Below are 18,757 nucleotides of genomic sequence, written 5' to 3'. Positions count from 1 at the left end.
CAAGTTTAGTGTTAGAGAGTTTTAGATTCACTCTCTGGGTGAGGGCTTTATTGATACATAAATTAATCCGAACTCGACCAAAGAGACTCCATTTAATGGCGTCTTCTGGTGTGGTGGGAACGTAATCTCCTAAAGAACCTGCCAAACGGTTAACAATGGTGCTATTCAGATGACTAGGCGGAATTCCGTGTAATTGCACCCAAAACCAAACAAAATCAAAGGAATGGTCCTTTGGAGACATTTCCGGAACACATGGTTGGAGAACTATAAGTTCGTCTTGAACTATCCATGGAGAGTTGTCCAAGGCAATATCCAATTCTGTAGCCGTTTGGAACTTTATGAGAAATAAGTTGTCTTTTACTTCAGATATAGTATATTTATTCGGTCCATGAATGATTCTTGAGAGTCTGTACATGGCCTGACCAATATCAACCTTTTTTGGACTCTGAAACCAGATAAGTCCTTGTTTGATGAGATCTAACACACCCGATTGATTATCCCCTCCATCAACTGTAATAGGGGTGATTTCCTCTGTGGTTAATGCTTCAAATTGTTGAATGAATTGATTCTCAGTTGTATCCATAATAAGAACTTAACAAAAAACAGTGATTAGATACGAAAAAAGAGACTAAATCTCGACTATTAAGGCCCCTTTAGAGCGACAAATGAGAAGATTTAGGATTTCTAATTGAAATCCAAATCGAGCAGTTTGAATTTAGAGGCGGAGAACCGCCCGTAACTGAATAGAATTGAAAATAACTGACTAAAGTTTAAAACTAACTGCCTACTAAAAAGGAGAAACAGCCAATTATGGTGGTTCCGATACAGGAAATTGGGCTAGAGACCCTATTTTTTGTTTTTTTTTGTCAAAAAGACAAGTTATCTTTTTTTCCTTCTAGGCACCATGAAAAGTTTGGAAATAGGCTTGAAGGACAATTCTAAAAATCCCTTAATTTTGTATACCTGAATTGACCTTTGTATAAAGGAAAATTTTAGAAACACCCTCAGATTTTCCGAAAACCCTCACATTTTATATAATCTTACTTCTTAGTTACTTATTTTGTTAGGGTTTGATTTTGCGAAGCTTTGCAAACTAGTTTGCAAACTGATTTGCAAACTGGTTTGCACTACTTTGCAAATTGGTTTGCAATCTGGTTTGCCTTGCAGAGCTTTGCAAACTGATTTGCAAACTGATTTGCAAACTGACTTGCAAACTGGTTTGCAATCTGGTTTGCCTTGCAAAGCTTTGCAAACTGATTTGCAAACTGGTTTGCACTAGTTTGCAATCTGGTTTGCCTTGCAAACTAGTTTGCACTGCTTTGCAAATTGGTTTGCAAACTGGTTTGCAAACTAATTTGCAATAAGGTCAGTTTTGTCTTTTCCCTATATTAGATAATTTACAAAAATGCCACAGGGAGCTGAAGCCCATAAAAAATTGTCCAATCCTTTTTAACCAAAGGCCAAAGTTTTTAGGGAGTTTTGGCCAAATTTCCCTTCCGATAATAACTGCCTATCTAAGGGAAATATCTCCGCCCGTGAGCAAAATCTATCTAACAAAGTCAACCAGAGGATCCAAGTAAGTTTGGTAGATTCTATTTCTTTTCTCTATTATGAAGATCATTCTAGGGGTTTGCATGTTTTCCCAACCCTAAAGTCAGCTATCTACTGCTCAAGTTTTAGTTTTTCCATTATATAAATTCCCTCATCAAACTTCTTGGTAAATTTGATTGATTTAGGTCCTAAAGATTAAGTATCTAATTATATGATGGGTGTTTTTTGGGTTAGAAACGAGTGAGAGATACAGACGACATAGAGAAAGAGGGAGAAAATTACCGATTGTTCTAAGCGCCTAAGTGGTTAAGACATAAACCAACATGACCGCCTAAGATAAACTTATAATGAAAGAGGCCTAAACCCAACATCATAAAAGAGGTTGGTTCTAGGGATCGAACCCGAGACCTCGAGGACTATTGGAATTTATGTTAACACGTTGAACCACTTGGGAACCAAGTGTTGACGACTTGGGTTATTAAAAGTATAAATAATGTAATAAATTTGTTTGGCTTTAGACTTCTTTCGTGTTGTTGGACTTTAGACCTTTTTTTTATAAGTTTAACTTAGGCGATTATCGTGCTTATCACACTTTCATGATGTATCAATGTCTTGTAACTACTAAAGTAGATAGTAGTTAATTTCTCAAAATAAAAATAAAAAATACTCCCAAAGTCCTGTGAAGTGTCTTAACCTAACTGTTCAATTCAAACTCAACGGTCGAAATAAATCCCCCTAAACCATACAAAATAAAAGAAACGAGTTCACGACCTCCTTCCTCTTCAGTTTTCTCTTTCTACTCTTTCCGTCTCTTCCTTCCTTCTTCTGTTTAGGTTTTTGTTCTTCCTTCCGTTTTCTCTTTCTACTATCTGTTAGGGCTTTTTTTGTTTCTCTTTCTACTATCTTCTTCTCTTCCTTCCTCTCTTAGGGTTTTTGTTATTCCTTATTTTTCCGTTTTCCTGGCAGGAACTTCCGCTGTCCAGACGACGATACAAGCGGTTTGCTTTTTGACTAATCTAGGGTTTCGTGGCTAAGTTGGTTTCTCTATTTTTTGTTTCCTTTCAAACATCTAAATTTCATTCTCTGATCGTTTCTCTGATTAGGGTAGTATAATATGGTTTGGATTTCGTTCTTGATCAGTTGATTGCTTCTGCAGATTCCATAGTTAGTCAATTTGGGAGATCTGGATTCAACTACAAAGGGGATTCAAGTTTGTATTTGATATGGAATGGGATTATTTGTTCATTAATAATTACTTTTTAATGGCTTTAGAGAATGATTCTGATGCCGATCTTATCATGTCTTACACATCAGGATCACCTTCAATACTTGCCCTGGTGGTGGTTTCAACCAATAACAGTTTATTGATTTGATTGCTCTTCAGGGGGAAATTCTTCCAATTGAGCCCAGTTGCATCGCTTGGGAGAAAGATTTCGGGCAAACAGTGAGATCAGCCGTGTTAATGCATTTGGATATGTCGGTATAGAAACTTAAACATAATCTACTTTTTCCGTTACTGTTTATTTTGAAACTTTTTTTCTTTACAGAAGTTTAGGTATCCGTTTGTGTTAATAGTATCGCTTTGGTTTCCATAGGTTACATAAAGCTCTCCTATTTATGTAACCTATGCATCAGGGTATACCTATTTATGTTGATAACTTTTAATCTATTGATTGGTTCAGTTGTCTATGTGTTTCTCATGCCCTCGGCAAAACATTACTAATATATAGTTTTGGTTTTTTCTAGTGTGCCATTATTTTAGAATCCTGCAATACTTTTCCATTCCGTGCAGTCCTCCATTATTTTTGCGGTTTCGAGGACGAGTCGGTGTTTTCTTAACTTGCTTCTTTGATTTTTATCCATGTTAAAGGAATAATAATTTGTGCTTGCAAAATTCATTTGGTTTTGCAAGGGAAATCTACAAATTTGATACTCCTAGGAGATATTATTTGGCTTTCTCCCAGAGGGGTTTCCTGTTTTCATCATTTATGGAACCAAATACCCAAAGACCCAACTGTCCGTGCTTTTCTCAAGCCCTTCGGGGAAACAGTAAACTATTAGGTTTTACTTTCATCCCTTAACATGTGATGAACTCCTTTTCTTTTTCGATTTGAGGAAGATTGGTGTTTAGAGGAGACGTTAATTTGTTTTCTTTGCATTTCAATTCAAATTTGCCTTTTAGGGTTCCCTCCCTTCCAATTACTAATGCATTGTAAATTTGAAAGGGGGGTTTTTGGTCACTTGCTTTTTCAATCTTTTCCTTGTTAGAAAGGCAATTATATAAGCATGAAAAGTTCATTTGTTTTTGACTTTTTTTCACAAGGATGTGAGAACTGGACTTATTCCAGGGACACATTATGTTGTTTTGTGATACGGCTATTTGAACTTGCTTCTTTGATTTTGTGAGAATAGGACTTTCTCCAGGGAGGAATAACCTTGTTTTGAAAATTGAGTTTTTGCTTTATCTCCTATTGTTCTGTTGAAGTTCTCTGCCTTATTGTTGGTTTATGAAGGTGTTAGTTATACAAATATAGAAATGGTGAATTTATTGAATACTTTTTCGAGATCCTGTAGTACCTACTCTCGTGTCGTCGTGGTTGTCCATTTTTGAGGACTAGGTTCTTTTACTTTCTGTGAAGGGGTTTTGTTGATTGAACTTTCTGCTTTCAGTTTCTTTTTCTTTCTTTCTTTAGGTGGTCTGCTTGAACCTGTATGTTACAACCTGGAGTTAAACTTTGATAATGTCTTTGAAGTTATTGTTGTTTTTTTCCAGTTGGTAGCACACTTCTACTGGGAAATATGCAATGCGTTAGAGGTTGTTCAGTTCATTGTCCATACTGAAATATCAAATATGCAATATAATAAGTTTCACAATGTTCTACGTCAATTTCAAGCGGATTATTTAGAGGGTATTTGGTTTTTGTGTAGGTTTTTATCACATTCGAATGTTTACCAAAAGTTATTCCTTCACTTTTCTATGTAGTACATGCAATTCCTTTCTCTTTCTTTTTTGGAAATTGGAAGTTTTTGCACTCTTTATCTGGTCGTAATCTGATTTAGGAAGCAGTTATGTTTCAATTGAGCCTTTATTAGTTTCACTTTCTTTCTTTTTCTCAACCTCCCTTCCTCATTTTCCACGCTGATTAGGGTTTAACACTTGACGAACTGGTATGGTTCTTCTTTTGAAGGGAACTTTCTACCCTTGATACATGGGAGAAAGTTTTTGTTTTTTGGTTATGTTCATTCTGACAACTACTAGATGCAGTTGGGTTTAGCGGTGCTATTTGTGTGAGTTTGGTTGTCCAGATTCAGATGATCACTGGTATTGTATATTTTAGGACTCGGGTTATGCTGACCCCCGTTCAACCGTAAGGGGGTTTTCTACTTGAGTTGCTTTTCTCAAAACTTAGTTTTCAATGCATTCAATTTTGCTACCGTATTAAAAATTCCAACACGTTACTCTTAAGATTTGGTGCCTGTTGCGGAACGGAAGTGCTCTCCTGATAAAAAGTTAAGTGGTTGGATTTCTTCCTTATCATTTGTTTGAAACCTGTATTTCCTTTTCAATTGATGTTTCCTAGGATATGCAGCTTGGTCCAACTCCAATAAGACACAATCTAGTTTCCTCTGAAGGTTTATTTTTTCTGATTTAGCACGTCTTTCGGGTAAACAGTACTCTATTAAGTTCTCTTTCAGTTTCTGATTTAGCAGCGTGTTTCATTTTAAGAATATTTCTCCATATTTGCATTCCTTAACATGTGGTGAACTCTTTTTGTTTTTCGATTTTGAGGATGATTGGTGTTCAGAGGAAGTGTTAATTTCTTTTCTTAGAAGAGATCTTCCTGTCGAGTTCCATTCAAATTTGCATCTTTTGGTTTCTTCGTTTCCAATTACTATTGAGTTGTTTATGAAGGGTGTTTTCTGTCTATTAACTTGCTTTTAAAAAAAGTTTAATTGTTAGAGGGATAGTTATAGAAGCATGAAAAGTTCATTTCTTTTTATTTGCATTTTGAGCATCTAACTGTGGTTCGCTTTTATATTTGACAATGGAGGGTGTTATTAGTTCATTGATATTGCACGATAAGATCCACATGCGCATGATCTTGCGTAATTGTTATTCTGGTGGTTTAAACCAGCAACAGTTTATTGATATGATTTTTCTTCAGGTAAAGCACATTCATATTCATTCTATTGAGCCGTTGCTGTGTGGTCTCCAAGGAAGATCTCGAGGAAACTGCAAGATCACTTTGTTTATGTATTTGGATATTTCGGTACAGAAACTTTTGACATTAACTAGTTTTTCTGTTAATGTCAATCTAGAATCTATTCTCTCTGGTTGTTCTTCACAGATAAGCAGGTAACGTCTCTGGATTTGTTCGTGCTAGTCGATATAGTTGCTTTGACTCAAAAAATCATCTTGGTGAGGGGAAGGTTTATCTTTTTGTTTGATATCTTTATAATGATCTATAACCACCAAATTCTGATTAATGGATTGCTGTTTTTGGTATATGCTTTGGCATAACTCTGAGCTATCATCTTGGTCATTGAAGGTTTATTGATTCGACTTGCAGTGATTTATTGATACTTGGATTAAGGTTTTAACATTGAGAATTGTTAGAATTGATTGTTGTTTTCTCCAGTTGGTTACATGCTTCTTGTTAACGAGATATCAGTCTGTTGATTTTCTTTTTCGTGGGAGGGTTTTGGGACCAAAAATGAAAATCTTTACATGGAGTGTAGTTTGTGCAATCCTTCCAATTTTCTTAGTTCATCGTTACTAATCTAATATGCATTGTTAAAAGTTTCACGATGTTGTACAGGAAAGTTGGTGGCTTCTGGAGGAAGAATGGGCTCTCTTCTTTTGTCTAAAGGGGGTTTTCTACTTCACATTGGTTCCACAATGTCCATTCTTTGTCATTTGTCGTTTATAACTCTGTATGAGGTTGTACCTCTCTATATTAAGAACATCAAATTTATTTAATACCTTTCAGGAGTACCTCATTCCCAAAGACCGACTTTTCCGTGCCTTTCTCATGTACCTGGGGGAAACCGTAGACTGATAAATTTTGTTTTCAGTTTTCAGCGTGCTTTATTTTAAGAATCTTGCTCTATCTTTTCATTCCCTAACATGTCTTGAACTCCTTTTTGGTTTCAAGGATGACAGGTCATAAGGGGAGACATTAATTTGATTTCATATAAGAGATTTTCCTGTTTGGAGTCCAACCTGATTTGCATCTAAAAGTTCCGTCTTTGCTTTTTCAATTTTTGTACTTGTTAGAGATGTGTTTATATTGGAAGGGGTTATCTTATTGAACTTTCTTCTTAGTTTTTTCTTTCTTCACATCTTGAATTGATTTACGTATTTGTTTATGTTCTCTTTCTCATGCATCTATGTGATGGGATCATGGGACGACTAGTCTTATTCTGCCATGTTAATGTCAGAGAGGCGAAGGGATAAAAGCCATTCTAGTTCCTTTCTTTTTACGGTGTTTTCAATAGTTATAAGTACTCATTTGGTTCTTATTTGTTTGCTAGGATGATTGGGGTCAACTTTGTCAAATCACCTGTGTGAAGGGTCATTTTTTGAACTTGCTTCTTTGATTTCTGTACTTGTTAGAGGAACTATAATTAGTGGAAGGAAAATCAATTAATGTTTTCCTGGGATTTGCAACTTGGTCCAACTCCAAGGAGACACGACCTAGTTTTCGCTCGGTCTGGTTACGTTTTCCTCGTCCTAGGGGATTAATAAATCTTGATCTCTTAGTTCATAGGTTATTTATTTGACTATTGAGTACGTGCAATTTCTTTCTTCTTATTCTAGGGTCTGCGTTGGAGGTATTAGCACTCCGTACCTGGTTGCAATTGATTTAGGAAACAATAAGGTTTGATTGAACCCTAAAAACTTAATTTTTCTTTTATTAGTTCACTTTTGTTCTTTTGAACTCCCTTCCTCATTTTCGCACGGTTATTAGGCTTCAACCCTTGAAGAACCGGCATGGTTCTTTTTTGAAGGAAGTTTTCTGTAGCTAAATTTTTGTTTTTAGGTTATGTTCGTTGCGACGACTATAAGATGCAGTTGGATATAACAGTGGTATTTGCGTGATTTTGCTGGTCCAGATTCAGATGATCGCCGACATTTGGTATACTAGGACTTGGATTTAAGCTTACTTGTTCAATCTCAAGGGGGTTTCTACTTTTTATTCTCCTTAAAGCTTTGTTTATAATTTGTCCATTTTCCTGCCGTATTAAAAATTCCTTCACCTCCTAGGATTTAGCACCTGTTGCGGGATGGAAGCTCTCTCATGTTAAAAGCTGTAGTGTTCGAATTCTTCCCTATAATTTGTCTGGAACTTTTGCTTTATTTGGGTTTTTTGTACTATAACATTGAATTTCTTGTATTTCCATGAAGACTATCTTTCTTGATTTCTTTTATGCTGCATGGAATTAGGTTGACATAGTTTGATGGTTTCTTCTTGAAGAAGGTTTTCTACACCCAATTGTAGAAGTTTCTTATCCATTTTAGGCGATATCTTTACGCTATTTGTTTGCAATTGCATTAAATTATTCGGCAAAATGTCAGTGGAAGTTTGCTATCCAGTACTCATCTTGATCTTCCATATTCTAGGACTACGGATTGTGCTGGAAAATCACTTGTTCTTACTTGGGGGAGTCCTTATTTTAAGTTGTTTGTGTAGCAGATTTGCATTACGGTTGTTGGTGCTGCCGACCTTCTGAAGCTATTAAGAAAAACGTTTGGAGTTCTGATGGAGGTCTGTGTTAGGTTTTCCTTCTCATACAGAAACAATGAATCTGCTGATATTTTTTCAGGAACCTGCAGTAGTATTCTCGTGTCGTAGTGGTGTTCTATTTGAGAACTGGGTTCTTTTATTTTCTTTCTAATTGAACTTTACTGTTTCAGTTTCTGTTTATTTCTTCATTAGGTTGTCTACTTGAATTGATAGACATAATTTATTTTTGTTCTCCTCACGAAGGATCTTCATGATGGGTGGTTAGTCATATTCTGTCATAGTGTATTGGTTTAGTAGGAGGATTATGGTCAACATTGTGAAGTTAACTGTGTGAAGGGGGCTTCTGAACTTGCTTCTTTGATTTTTATCCTTGTTTGAGAATAATGATTGACTCATCAAAAACCATTTGATGTTTCCCAGGTATTTGCAACGAGACACGATCTGGTTTTCTCTTCAGGGTGTTGAGGGTATTATTACCTAATTGCTTACCAAATATATTCAGATTGTGATATTAAAAAAAATCTGCTACCTGTCTTTCCCAAGTACCCAAGAGATAAAGTATCATTTAAGTTTCGTTTATCTTTTAGTTTCTAACTTGTATAAATTGAGAATTTTGTTCTATATTCCATTCGCTAACGTGTTGTGGGACCCTTTTCTTAGTTGTTGGTATTTTAGGACAACTGTGGTTTATTAATTTATCATGCTATGTGCACGATATGATCCACATCAGGATCACTTTCAATAGTTGTTACGCTGGTGGTTTAAACAAAGAACAGTTTATTGATTCTATTGCTCTTAAGGGGGAAAACATAGATTCATGTTCTTCAAATTGAGCCCGATCTGTGTGTCTTCCAACCAAGGAAGCTTTCAAGCAACTACTAAGATCAGCTGTGTTCATGAATCAGATATGTCGGTATAGAAACTTAAACATGATCTTGCTATTCAGTTACTGTTTATCTGGAATCTATTCTCAATTGGGTTTTTCTTTACAGAAGCTTAGGTATCCATTCATGTTAATGGGTATGGCTGCTGATATTTACTTTTTAACTGCTTTAGAGATTGTTCTGATGCCGATCTTGACATGTCTATACGCACGAGAAAATCCACATCCGGATGAACTTGCTTGCTTATTAAGCTGGTGGTTTAAACCAGCAACAGTTCATTAATCTGATTTTTCTTCAGGTAAAGCACATTCATAATCATTCTAATTTAGCCTTTGCTATGTGGTCTCCGATGTTGATTTTGGGGAAACCGCAAGGTCACTTTGTTGATGTATTTGGATATGTCAATATAGAAACTTTTGACATTAACTAGTCTTTCTATAACTTTTAATCTAGAATCTGTTCTCGCGTTTGGTTATTCTTCACGGATACGTAGGTATCCTCTCTGGTTTTGTCATGCTAGTCGATATAGTTGCTTTGACATAACTTTAAAACATCATCTTAGTGAGCGGAAGGTTTATCTTTTGGTTTAGTATCTTGATAATGATCTATAACCACCAAATTCTAATTTGGATTGCTTTGTTGGGTATAGTTGCTTTGGCATAACTTTAAGCCATTGCCATGGGAAGGTTTATCGTTTCGATCTGCGAATATCTGTAACACAGTGATTTATTGATACTCCTATTAAGGGTTTATCTTTAAGAAAGGTTTGAATTGATTGTTGTTTTCAACAGTTGGTATCCTGCTTCTTGTCAACAAGATTTTAGTTTGTTGATTTTCTATTTGTGGGAGGGTTTGGGGACCAAAAATTAAAATCTTTCCACAGAGTGAACCTTATGCAATCATTCCAATTTTCTTAGTTCATCTCTTTTTCCTGTGTTTCCATGGTGAAGGCGGTGGCTTTTTAATCTACCCGCATTCTTTGTTTTTGTTGCCTTTATTGTACTTATAAGTATTTATTTACTTTGTTGTTTGGTAGGAGGAAGGGGACAACTATGAGGATTTAACTGGGATGTAGTTGGCACATGCAATTCATTTGTTTTTCTCCAGGGATCTACGAATTGGAGCGACCTCCACTGAGCAATGTGCGATATCCATAGGTAGGTTGTCTGTGTTTTTCTCCTTCCCTAAGGAAACATTGCTGGTTTCAGGTGTGCCATATTTAAAGAATCTTGGTAATATTTTCATTTTCCAATATGTGTAGTCCTAAATTGCGTTAATTGTTGGTTTTCTTAAAAGAGATCTTCCTGTCGATTTTCCATTCCATTTGCCTCTTAAGGTTCTGTCATTTCCAATTATTAATGCATTATTTATTTGGAAGGGGGTTTGCTGTCACTTGCTTTTTCAAACTTTTCCTTGTTAGAGGGGTAGTCATAAAAGCATGAAAAGTTCATTTGTTTTTTCACAGGGATGTGAGAACTGAGAACTGGACTTACTCCAGAGAGGCAGAGAGACATTAAATTGTTTTGTGAAATGGCCGGGTTTTCCTATCCTTTATTGTCCGAAAGAAGCCTCCTTCCTTATTGTTTCTTTATGAAGGTGTTAGTTATGTAAATAGACATAATGAATCTACTTAATCCTTTCCGAAAAGGGTGATCAATTTGAGGGCTAGGCTCTTTTGTTTTGTGGAAAGGGCGTTACCTTATTGAACTTTCTTTATTCAGTTTCTTTTCTTTCTTCATATCTTCTTGAATTGATGTATATATGTGCTTTTCGTTCTCTTTCGCAGGCATCTCTTTGTTGGGGAGGCTATTCTTAATTTGCTATGTAACATGTGAGAGAGGCAACGTGTTAAAAGGCCAATCTACTTCCTTTCTTTTTAGGATGATTGGTGTCCGCTATGTCGAGTTAACTGTGTGGAAGTGCTTTCTGAACTTGCTTCTTTTATTTTGTGAGAATAGGACTTCCTCTAGAGAGTAATAACCTTGTTTTGAGAATTGAGAGGGGGGTTTTCTATCTCCTATTGTTCTGTTGAAGTTCTCCTTCCTTATTGTTTGTTTATGAAGGTGTTAGTCATGCAAATAGAAATGGTGAATTTATTAAATACTTTTCCAGGAACCTGCAGTACCTAAAACATTCTCGTCATCTCTCGTTGTCGCGGTATTCCATTTTTGAGGACTGGGTTCTTTAATTTTCTGTGACAGGCTTTGTTGATTGATCTTTCTGCTTCAGGTTTCCGTTTCTTTTGTCTTTAGCTGTTCTACTTGAATTGATTAGACAATTTGTTTTTGTTCTCTTTCTCAGGGTTCTTCGCGGGGTGATTCCTACTTCTGTTTTGCCATACTTTATCTATGCCTTCAAGTTTTCTCTTCATCCTTATTCCTGCTTATTAGTTGCCGGATCTTTTGCTGATTGAGCGGTGCCTGAAAGTAGTTTGCGTTATACTGGTCTACGGTTTTGTGGTTGATTTACTATAGTTTCTTATTTGCATTTCGAGCATCTAAATTACGTGCTTAATTGTGCCTGATTAGTGGTTGGATTTCGTTCTTAATCGGTTGATTGCTTATGCAGATTTGCTAGTTATTCATTTTGGAAATCTCAATTGTCACTGGATTCAGCTACACATCTAATTCGATCTTATATTTGATAGCGGAAGAATTTATTTGTTCATTGGTTTTCACTTTTCAATTTCTAGCATGATATATTATAAGAATCTTGCTCTATCTTTTAATTACCTAAAATGTGATGAACTCCTTTTTGTTTTGGTTTCCAAGTTGACTGGTGTTTTAAGGAGATGTTAATTTGTTTTCTTAGAAGAGATTTTGCTGTCTGAGGTCCAAGCCGATTTGATCTTAATGTTCTGTTATATTGGAAGGGGGATCTCTCTCTCTCTCTCTCTCTCTCTCTCTCTGTGTTTTCAGTTTTTATACTTGTTAGAGATGTGTTTGCAGAAGCTTGAAAAGTTCTTTTCTTCTTTCCCAGTGATGTGAGACATTCCATTGTTTTCCAATCCTCTGTAGTCCTGTGGATGTCTCTCTCTCTCTCTCTCTCTCTCTCTCTCTGTGTTTTCAGTTTTTATACTTGTTAGAGATGTGTTTGCAGAAGCTTGAAAAGTTCTTTTCTTCTTTCCCAGTGATGTGAGACATTCCATTGTTTTCCAATCCTCTGTAGTCCTGTGGATGTCTTCTTGATTATAGGTATTAGTTATGTAAATATGGAAACAATGAATACTTAATAATTTTTCAGGAGCCTAGAATACTCAAAAGTACTCTTGCAGTCTCGTGTCCTAATGATGATCTATTTGAGGGCTAGGTTCTTTTTGTATGTGAAAAGGGGGTTATCTTATTGAGCATTCTTCTTTCAGTTTCTTTTCTTTCTTCATATCTTTGTTTCTTTTGTATGTGAAAAGGGGGTTATCTTATTGAGCATTCTTCTTTCAGTCTCATTCTGCCATGTTGATGTTAGAGAGGCGATGGGTTAAAAAGCCAGTCTAGATCGTTCCATTCTAGGGTTTTTTCAATAGTTATTAGTATTGATTTGATTCTATTGGTTTGCTAGGATGATTGGTTGAATAACCTTTGAACCCCCTCTTCAAATCATGTTTTTCTTGTTTACTTGGTTGTTGCAATGGAAGTTTATCTTCCTGTGGGGGATATTTGTTCTAAGCTTCCTGTGCTATGACATTCCATTGTTTTTCTTTTCGACTAATCTAGGGTTTCGTAGTTAATTTAGTTTTGTTGTTTTTGTTTTGCGTTTTGATCTATTTTTGGTTCTTTTGTCGTTTCTCTGAATAAATGTAGTTTAATATGGCATGGATTTTCATTCTTGATCGATTGTGATTGCTTCTGCAAATTCGATAGTTGTTAAGTTTCCGAAATTTTGATTGTCGTTTGATTCAATCACAAATAGGGTTCAAGTTTGTATTTGATATTGAAGGGGCTAACTTCATTGATAATGACTTCAGAGAATAATTTCGATGTTGATCTTATTATCTCTTTGTGCATGATAACATCAACATATGGAACGCCTTCAGTACTTGCTGTGCTGGTTGTTTAAAGCAATAACGGTTTATTGATTCGATTGCTCTTCAGGAGGTAAGCACTGCTTCATATTTTTTTCAATTGAGCCCCAACTCTTCGATTTTTATCCTTGTTCGTTTTTTATACGGACAAGGATAATATCATTTGTCCCTAGGGAATTGCAACAAGACGCGATCTAGTTTACATTGTTATGTAAAATTCTTCGCTTAGGGTGTCTATGATGTTTTTAAGTACCTTCAAATAGTTTCAGTAACCTTTCACATCGAAGATCTGTTCATCTAGAACCTGTTCTCGCCTTGGGGTTTTCTTCATGGATACGTAGGTATCCTCTCTGGATTTGTTTGTGGTATAGCTGCTTGACGTAACTTTACAACATCTTTTGGTCAGCAGAAGATTTATCCTTTTGTTTGGTGTCTTTCTAATAATCTATAACCACCATGTTCTGATTAATGGATTGCTTTTATGGGTATAGTTGCTTTGGCATAACTTTGAAACATCAGCTCGGTCATTTGAAGGTTTATCGTTTTAATTTACCAATAAATGTATCAAACAATGATTTATCAATGAGATACTTCAATCAAGGGCTAAACTCTGAGATGGTTTGAATTGATTGTTGTTTTCTCCAGTTGGTATCCTGCTTCTTGTCAACAAGATCCCAGTCTGTTGATTTTCTTTTTCGAGGGAGGGGTTCGAAACCAAAAATGAAAATCTTGACGCGAAGAGAGTGTAGTTTATGCAACACATTAATTATTTAGTTCATTGTTACATATGTAATATGCATTATTAAAAGTTTAATGATGTTATACAGGAAAGTTGGTGTCTTCTGGAGGAAGATTGGGCTTTCTTCTTTCGTCTGAAGGGGGTTGTCTAGTTTCCGTTAACTGTTTCTTTGATTTTCTTTTTTGCTTCCTGTCCAGGGATGATCTGTTCAAACTTCAAATAAAAAAGTTTGTAACCTTGTTTCCAATTTCTTTCTCAGGAATCTTTGTGATGGAATAGCTATTCCTCTTCCTGTATTTTAATGGGGAAGCAGTGGCTTTTAAACCTACTTGCGTTCTTTCTTTTTGTGCTTTTTATAGTACTTATAAGTATTTATTTCACTTCATTGCTTGGTAGGAGGAAGGGGTCAGCTATGTGGATGTAACTGGAATGTAGCAGAAGGGGTCTCTCTTAACTTGCTTCTTTAACTTTTATCCTCGTTAGAGAAGATGTGAAATAACAGTCGACACATGAAAAATTTATTTGTTTTTTTCAAGGGATGTTCGAATTGCACCTACTCCAGTGAGATGCTATTCAGTTTGCTCTGAAGAAGGTTTTCCTATTTTGCGTATATTTCATAAAACTCTTCCTTATCGTTGATTTATTCTTCTCTATGAGGGTTTACGTGTTTATGTCATATTGTCAATAACATTTAATTTATTTTATACTTTGAGGAATGTGCGATATCCATAAATAAGTTGCCTGCGTTTTTCTCCTCCCTAGAGAAACATCATGGTTTCTATTGTGTGATATTTGAAGCGACTTGCAATAAAACATCATTCCCCAACATGTGCACTCCTCCATTGTGTTATGTGTTGGTTCCAAGGGCGAGTGGATATCGAGTTGAGACTTCTTCTTCGGAAAACATTTCTCCCTGACGATCCATTCGAATTTTCCTCCAATCGTTTTCAAGTACTTATTGGAAGGGGTTTTCTCTCTTTGGTTTTTCAATTTTTACACATGTTAGAAATGCGTTTGTAGAAGCATGAAAAGTTCATTTTTTTTCCAGGGATGTGAGAATTGTACTTATTCGAGGGAGACATTGCATGTTGTGAAATGCAGGGTTTTCTTATCCTCTACTGTCCTATAGAAGTCTTCTTCCTTATTGTTGCTTTATGAAGATATTGGTTATGTAATATTGAAACAATGAATCTGCTTAATGTTTTTTCAGGAGCCTGCAGTACTCGAAAGTACTCCCGCGTCCAATGGTGATCTAAGGGCTAAGTTCTTTTTATTTGTGAGAAGGGGATTATCGAATGGAACTTTCTTCTTTCAGTTTCTTTTCTTTATTCATATCTTCTTGAATTGATGTATATATTTGTTTTTGTTCTTTTTCTCAGGCATCTTTGTGACGGGATGATATCCCCTTCCTGTTAATCGTATCTTCTCTGAATCAGTTCGTGTAGGTTATGAAATCTTTCTTCTTTCAGTTGCTTTTCTTTATTCATACCTTAATTGATGTAAATATTGTTTTTTGTTCTTTTTTTCTGAGGCATCTTTGTGACGGACGGTACCTGTTTGCGTTAATGGTATCTTGTCTGAATCTGTTTGTCTAGATTATGAAATCTTGGTCATCCGATTGTTTTTTCTGTAGGTTTGATATCTCTTAAAATGCTTTATAGCGCCAACTTGTGATCATCCGATTGTTTTTTCTGTAGGTTTGATATCTCTTAAAATGCTTTATAGCGCCAACTTGTGATTATGGTCATTCAAAGGTTTAGTTCTTTGGGTAGTAATAAGTTTCACAATGTTCTACATTGAACTCTGTGTATGCATCTAAAGGGGGTTGTCTTGTTTAGTGTTTTCCTCTCAGCCGTTTTATGCTTCATTACTTCAGGGGTATCTTTTCAAATGAAAATAACTTCCGTTTCCATTTTATTTTTCAGGGTCTGTGGCGGAACATTTGTTCATATTCTACATGTATTTTCATGGGAAGACGGTGGCTTATTGTAAAACCTTCCTTTGTTCTTTATCTTTGTGATCGGTTTTTCAGTAGTTCAATTGTTCTTTGCCAGTATTTATTGTTTGGTAGGTGGACTGGGTTCAACTACGATGGGGTCTCTCGTAACTTGCTTCCTTAACTTCTTTTTTTCTTAAATTTTTTTTTTGAGAATCCGACTACGATATACGTTAGTCGTTACAAGGCATTGATACATCATGAAGATGTGATAAACACGATAACCGCCTAAGTTAAACCATTAATGACAGAGGCCTAAAGCCCAACAACATGTATTCCAGACTTAGCCATCAAGGTTCAGAGGATCATTTCTTCCCGGTTGCTAAAGTCATTTGGAATTCTGTGATTCCTCCTAGAGTTAGTTTTGGGGTTTGGGCTGCTGTGCCGGGCAAAATCCCAACCCTCAATAACCTCAGGAGACGTGGGATGATCTTGCCTAGTAGATGTATCTGTTGCAAGGAGCAGGAGGAGTCGTCTGATCACTTGTTCATCCATTATAAGGAGGCAACCAATCTCTGGTTATTTTTCCTAAATCAAGCTGAGATTCATGTATGTTTGCCTTCCTCTCTGCACATGCTGTTGGAGCAATGGAGCAATTTGGCCACTAAGGGTATTAAGAAAGAGTTGTGTAATCTTATTCTTAATGCAATTGTATGGTCTGTTTGGAAGTATAGGAACTCCTGTACCTTTAAGGAGTCTGCTAGGCCCACTAGGATTGAAATCGAAGATGTTCTAGGACTTTTGTTTCACTGGTCTAGGACCCTGCCTTGGGTTAGCGGTTTCACTTGTTTGGATTTCATACTGAATTGGAAGGAGATTGTGTCGTAACTTGTTCCCTCACACAATCTTTTTCCAATTCCTTTGTATTCTTTTTCTCTCTCAATAAATATTTATTCAGACTGTTGAAAGAAAAAACCCAACAACATGAAAGAGGCCTAAAGCCCGACAAATTTATTACATTATTATACCCTTAAGAACCCAAGTTCTATAAACCATAGATTCCACCTCCTCTGGGAATCGAACCTGGGACCTCCAGGGTTTTGGAGTTTATGTCAAGACTTTCAACCACTTGGGCAAGCAAGTGTCGACTCTTTAACTTCTATTCGCGTTAGAGTAATAATAATTGAAGCATGCAAAATTCTTTTGTTTTTTTCAGGGTCTTTGAATTTGACTTACTCCAAGGAGTTGTAATTCGGTTTGCTCTCAAGGGGTTTTCCTGGTTTCCATAGATTGCATAAAACCTTCACATATTATCCTTCTTCATCAGGGTTTACCTATTTAGAGTGTGCAAAAATTCGTTTGGTTTTCCTAGGATCTTCGAATTGGATGTTCGAAGATTAGATAATATTAGCCTTTTCACTTTTCTACAATAATAGAGATTAAAGTGTTAAAGAAATAAGAACTATAAATATTTTTACTTCATGTGTTGCATAAAATTAGATGATGCTTTTAAGTTCTATTCTTTCTATAGATGCGTTCGCCTTGAGGCAAAAACATACTGCCTCGCCTTTAGGCGCGTAGTGTACTCTACCAAATTTTGAAACATTGTTCTGATGTATCAGGCTACATACACTATTACTTTCCCTTCACAGTTTCTAATATGCACTATTAAAAATGTTGTTGTATCTTATGAGTTATGACTCGCTATCGTGTGAATTCATACTTTGTGTTTGTTGGTTTGAAGGATGACTGGCGTCTTGAGTCGACTTTAATTATATTTCCTAGAGAGGATTTCCCTGTTGAATTTCTTAAGATTTTCCTACATGATTTTGTCCTTTATAATCATTAACAATTAGTTGTTTATTTATTTTTATTTTTTTTGAGAAATCGACTATGATTTGCGTTAGTCGCTACAAGGCATTGATACATCATTAAGGTGTGATAAGCACGATAACCGCCTAAGTTAAACCAATAATTACAACATCTACTTTATTTAGTGCCTCAATTACATGGGATAAATCTTGGTGATAAACTGCTTCCACTGAGACTCGATCCCAAGACCTCATGGGCTTAAGAGGGATGTCCTACTACACCAAAGGGTGGTGGACAATTGGTTTTTTATCTTGGAAGGGGGTTCCAGTCTTTTAACTTTCTTCTTTGATTTTTTAACCAGGTTGGTGGAGTAATTATTGAAGCATGGAAAGTCCATCCGTTTTTTGTCCAGGGATTTGAAAACTGGTCTTTCTCTAGGGAGGCATTATCTTGTTTTGTGAATTGAGGTGGGGTTTTTTTTATCTGATGTCGTTCTATAGAGTCTTCTTCCTTACTGGTGGTTTATGAAGGTGTTTGTTATGCAAATGTAGAAAAGGTAAAACCACTGAATACATTTTGAGGAATCTGCCGGACCTCTCATGTCATAGTGGTGTTCTATTTGAAAACTGTGTTCTTATGTCTTCTCATGAACTGGTTCTTTTTCATGCATGTAACTTTCTTCTTTCAGTTTCTTCATTAGGTGGTTTACTTGGATTGACGGACATTATTTGTTTCGTTCTCTTTATGAGGGATCTTCGTGATGGAATGGTTAGTCCTATTGCTTGGAAGATTGTGGTCAACATTGTCAAGTTAACTGTGAGAAGGGGGTTCCGTACTTGCTTCTTTGATTTTGTTGGAGAAGTTACCATTAACACATGCCATATTATTCGACGTTTAGAGGGATTTGCAACGAGACACGATCTTGTTTCCTCTCAAGGGTGTTGTGGGTGTTAGTACCTAATTAACTACCCTTGTATTTTCAGGTACCTGTGACATTTAAAAATCTGGTTCGTGTTCCTCTTATGCTAGGAGAAACACTATCATTTAACTATAGAAGCATCAATGCAT

At 36.0% G+C, this 18,757-nt stretch overlaps 2 long non-coding RNA genes across 3 annotated transcripts; both read left to right on the top strand.

Annotated features, from left to right (window-relative positions):
- Positions 1-2,251: 2,251 nt before the first annotated feature.
- On the top strand, positions 2,252-11,978 carry LOC147556992 (uncharacterized). Of its 2 annotated transcripts, XR_015233698.1 has the most exons (12): positions 2,252-2,384; positions 2,518-3,031; positions 5,718-5,822; positions 5,901-7,126; positions 7,373-7,433; positions 7,596-9,213; positions 9,357-9,482; positions 10,221-10,341; positions 10,971-11,015; positions 11,297-11,341; positions 11,486-11,542; positions 11,753-11,978. It is a non-coding gene; the product is annotated as an uncharacterized LOC147556992 (long non-coding RNA). The 2 variants fall into 2 exon arrangements; XR_015233699.1 differs by lacking the exons at positions 2,252-2,384; positions 2,518-3,031; positions 5,718-5,822; ... (3 more) ...; positions 9,357-9,482; positions 10,221-10,341 and adding an exon at positions 10,374-10,520 and having other exon boundaries at positions 10,650-11,015; positions 11,065-11,978.
- Positions 11,979-14,174: 2,196 nt separating this feature from the next.
- LOC147556991 (uncharacterized) lies at positions 14,175-15,997 on the top strand. Its single transcript, XR_015233697.1, has 3 exons — positions 14,175-14,548; positions 15,152-15,382; positions 15,867-15,997. It is a non-coding gene; the product is annotated as an uncharacterized LOC147556991 (long non-coding RNA).
- Positions 15,998-18,757: the final 2,760 nt, after the last annotated feature.

This window comes from Eschscholzia californica, unplaced genomic scaffold (genome assembly GCF_041429995.1).
Source record: "Eschscholzia californica isolate CP2 unplaced genomic scaffold, dmEscCali1.0.p SCAF_2, whole genome shotgun sequence".
NCBI classification, from domain to species: domain Eukaryota; kingdom Viridiplantae; phylum Streptophyta; class Magnoliopsida; order Ranunculales; family Papaveraceae; genus Eschscholzia; species Eschscholzia californica.
Note: the sequence above shows the minus strand (reverse complement) of the source record. Positions and strands in the feature narration are given on the sequence as shown.